Raw genomic sequence first — 5,225 nt, forward strand, 5'->3', positions numbered from 1 at the left:
AGCCAATTTGTGACATGTCACAATTTTGTCATATAAAAGTTATGATTGCGTGACAAACATGCAAATTGACACATTAACCCTTTAGCGACGGAGATTAGGCGACGACACGTGGTGACGGCAAAAAAACGTCACAAAATAGTTTTAGTGACAAAAATATGTTATTTATTGACATTATTATGAATGTCCTTAATTGACAAATTTGTTGTAGTGATACAAGTGTCAGAAAATAGAGTGGAGCATGCCCTTATTCTATATACATTATACAAATATATATATATATATATATAAGGAGCAATCTCTTTATCTATACTAATTAAGTCTTTTATGAAGCTTTGGGTGGGAATGTTGTTTTCTTTTCTACAGCAATATCATAGCTATCTTTCTATGTTTTTCCTACAATAATGTGACTAGTGCTCTTATAATGTGTGTGTATCCGATAATTGTGATTTTTAATGATATGCATCTTTTTTGGTGGCACAGAAACATAGGAGGATGAAATCTTGAGTTACAATTAAGAGCACCAAAGGAATGAGATGTGGGGCATGCATGAGTTAAAATATATATACGACTCATTGCATTTTAAATCTTTCAGGTATCTAGTCTATTTTGAATTATTTATTTAGTCTATTGTTTGATTTAAAATTAAGCTCATCACTTGTTGTAGTCATATCTTCAAAATTGTGCTATATGAATGTGTTCACTGTACAATTGGTTTCCACATGTGAGAGGGTGACTAACCATATTTGTATGCCAAATATATGTGACTTTGTTATCAAGAAATGGTTTTCTTCTTCCTGATTTCTTTAATTTACATGGTGAGTTGAGCTTAAATCTTGATGATCTCGTTGTGCTTGTCACAGCTTAATTAATTCAAACCATGAGTGTTGGAGATTGACAAAATAGTACATCCAGTCTTTAATAGTTCAATTTCCTTACTTATTTTTTCCTGAACAATAATGCGTGACAGTTTATTATGAGTTAATAACATGTGTCTCTCTTCTATATATATGTATATACACTACCACTACCACTCCAAGGAAGCTTTGTTTTTTCTCTTTGAAACTAATGTTATAGAATTTATATATATATATATATATATATATATATATATATATATATATGTTTTTTATTTATACATGTGCTGATCAAAATATCACATGTTAATAATGATATGTCTATTTGATATTGAGCAACAGGTTTAAGTGGTGGATATGATATATGTTGCAATGTAAGTGCAAATTGTGGAGGAAGCAGGGTATGTTACCTCTCCCCCATGCCATCCACATTGCTAGAAGAAAAGAACAAAAAGCCTTTCTCTAGATGGACAGAGGAAACAGGTATGGTATTAAGATCATGAAGTTTTTTCATGTTGTTTTAATTTTGAGAGGAGTGGTTGTATGGATATTTTATTGGAATTATTTTGATATTGTAGTGCTTGCAAGTGTTGGAGAAGATATCGAAGAGGCAACCTGTGGCCTGCTTGCAAGTAGGGGTGGTCATGCCGGTGCTGAATTAGGTTGATTTCTTATCCACAACTATTAAAGTGAGGATTGTGTTTAGTATTTAAGCTTTTATTGATGGAAAAAGTATGTGGAGTTTATTTATGTTTTGTTATTTTGAATTCTCATATTTTGTGCTATAATAATCTGCTCCTTCCTCCAAACATTTACATTTGAATGATGCATGAAAGTATTACTTAAAGAAATTGTATTTATTAAAACTATTTTATATAAAATAACATTGATGCATGAAAGTACGTGAGCTAGCTTCTTTCTATAGTGAATTACTAGTGCGCACATCCTAAAGTATTGAGACTGTGTAATTAAGAAGAGAATTAATAAACTATAATAAGTGTTCATTTACACATACTCTATTGAGGCACAGATAATAAACACATGGATTAATATGAGATATAGTTCCCAACATCACAATGAGACATGAGTTATAAATATTATAGCGCAAGCAAGCTGTTTTGAGGAGAAGAGGAAGGTGATGCATGCTTTGATATAGACTTGGAAATGGTGGATTAATGCCATGGCCACGCATTTCTTCTTATTAGCCCTGCATGTGAAAGATGTATACATGTTTTGCTGTAACAGCTTATAGAGACTATTGTTATGTGTTTGATTAAAATAACAAAGTGCTTTAGTAAATCTCCCGCACTCTTGGATGAACTTTGCAAACGTAGAATTATTAACCATGTTTAAAGTTGGTAGCCTTGGATGGTTGGAAGACACTTGGCCAGTCTACTTATAATGTACACTATTTGGATTGAATACTACTGTGCTATTTTCTTCTCCATTGTTGCTCTTTGCCTGATGATTACTAACTTTGTTTTATTGCTTACCATCAGGGGTTGATTGGGCTTCTCACGAAGCTTAATTACTGCTAACTCAATAGTGGCATTCAAGACACTCTTTGAGTTGAATATAGTTCAAGACACTCAATGGTAGCTATTTATCCAATGGTAGATATCCTTTTGGAGGACAATGTGGTTCGTAGCATGAGTAATGATTTTCTTATTGTACGGAAAAGGTTCCAGACATTCTCTTATATTTCTTTGTCAGAAGCAGGCCAAAGCTTGAAGGATATGCTATTGACATTGTTAGTAAGAAAACTGCACATAACATTGTTTGAACTATTACATTTTATATTGGTTTGTTGTATTAGATGTTTGGATTATTATATTTTGTATTCATTTGTTGTTCGATATACTTATAAATCGGAATGATTATTTTGCAAAATATTATAAAAGTTGTTGTTGAGCATTGTAAATTAGGTTTTTAAAAAGGTTTGTAAAAAATGTTTCAAAATTATTGTATATAATTACAAACTATGTCCCAGCTTTTTTTATTATGAAATTAATTTGAGATATAATTTGTGACAAAAAATGTGTCGCAAAATGTCTCACAAAGTTGCAATATAATTTGCAACACAATTTGCGACAATAGAAATGTATCGCAAGGTTTGTTACAAAAAGTTTCACACAATTGCAACACAATTTGCGACAGAAACTGTGTCGCAAAAAATGTCACATATTGTTGCAAATTTAATTGCAAATATTGTCTCAAAAAACCCATGAATTGCGATGAAATTTGCAACATTTTCGTTTTGTATCGCAAAATTTGCGACACATTTTTCAAAAGTATCGCAAAAATTTGCAACATCTGAAATGCGACACATTTTATTGTGTCGCAGATTGTGTTGTAAATTGTGATTTGCAACACAGTTTGAATTTTTTATGTCGCAAAAATGTGTCGCAAATAACGTTTTTTGTTGTAGTGAATTCTCATGTACTATTTAAAAAACAAACTCCTATAATATTTAAACCAAACCCATATATACAAAATACAAATGAAATAAAGCATAATGACATCATTTTATTAAAAAATCAGTTAACAAAATACTATCTGAGACCCGCAAAAACTATGCTTGGCCCAGAATAGGTTCTATTGAGTTGAATTGGTTAGGTAGATCTGCTACACAAGTAGCACATCGCTTTAGTAAAAATAAATTTTTGATTAATAGGCAACAAACGTCCCCATTTATAAAATTACCAAAAGGGCAAATAGGTACAGAGGTGCACTAGTTATGGTGACTTACGAATCTCCTAAAAAAAATTCCCTTACGCTATAACCCTGGAGGGGTGAAACTACTATTTCTTCCATAGGAGATCCACACCCAGGCCTTTAAATATATAATACTGATGAACAGTATTGGACCTTAGTGTACATTGCATAAAAAGTACTGTTGGGGAAAAAAATTTGAACTCTTACTATCCCCTTTAGCACTCTTGTGTCATACCATTGAGCTATCTAATAATTGACCGGTAAAAATAAATTGAATTATACTTTTAAAATAAAATTTAATCCAAGGATCACACAATTAATGGTACTAGTTTGAACCATTTTTGGAGCTTAAGTTTATTTTTTTTATTCTAAAAGTGAGCCAAAATTAGGTATTAAACAAATCAAAATTGTGAAGTATTTACAAATCTTTTCTAGCATTGATAAAGTTGGGAATAAATGTTTACGGGCTAAAGAATAAAAAATAATAATAATAATAATAATAATAATAATAATAACGCCTCCACATACACTGTATCTTTGGAGATCTCAAACTTTGTAATTTCCAAAGCACACCAAATTATAAAATATTCACTCATTCAATGGTAATACAAGAAACAACAAAGAAAATATTTCAATTAGATTTGGTCAAAGACTCAAAATCACACCATTTCAACTCCTATATATACCATCACATCTCTTATCAACTTTGTACTAAGACCCTTGATTAATAAAAAAAAACCATCGCCTCAAAGAAAGAATGAAGGCTTTCATTGCATTTCTCTTTATTTCTCTCCTTGTCTTTCACAATCACGCAGGTATACTTTCCCTTTTATATCTTAGAATTTGGATTATGATTCATATTTTCATAATTATATCCTATAGATCACTCCTACAATGAAAAAGTTTTTGTTTTATTCCCTTCTTTTATAAAAAGGAAAACAATGGAGTTTGGTGGATAACTTTCCTACTATGTTTCTCAATATATATATATATAATTGATGAATTTCTAATTAATTTATTTATAAAACATTAAAAGCAAAATATGATTTTACAAAGTACATTAGTAAATAAAAAAATTTGTGCCAAATGACTTATCTTATACCATTTACGCGTTAGAAAATGATACTAATTTAATATTCTTTTGACAAAAAAATTAAAAAAGTTGTGTATGTCAGACAATGTGTTTTTAATTATTTTTTATAACATGGACGATCATTTGCATCAATCAATATTGTGAGAGACGTGCAACATCTCAATTTGTAAGAAAAAATGTTACCATTTTTTTAGCATAAAAATGGTATTCTTGAGTCTCTTATAGTTTATAATATTTTTAATTTTTTTGATTAATTAGATAATTATTATAATTTAGTTTGGTTAATAAAAGTGAATAAGATTAGATTGTTTGAATGGTGGTAGAGGTGATCAAAAGTGAGAAAGAAGCAAGGAAGCTCCAAGAATATTGCAGTGATCGGAGGGTAACAATGTGGGTGTGCAAGGAACCTGATTGTCAAGATCTTTGTGCTGCAGCACGTCCAGGAAGCATTGGCGTCTGTGAAGGCAAGGTTAACCCATCATGCGTCTGCCATTATCTTTGTTGATGTTTCCGTTAAATTCATCAAATAATTTGGCTTATCAATGAAATAAACTTCATTATCA

The sequence above is a fragment of the Dioscorea cayenensis genome, unplaced genomic scaffold (assembly GCF_009730915.1).
Source record: "Dioscorea cayenensis subsp. rotundata cultivar TDr96_F1 unplaced genomic scaffold, TDr96_F1_v2_PseudoChromosome.rev07_lg8_w22 25.fasta BLBR01000889.1, whole genome shotgun sequence".
NCBI lineage: Eukaryota > Viridiplantae > Streptophyta > Magnoliopsida > Dioscoreales > Dioscoreaceae > Dioscorea > Dioscorea cayenensis.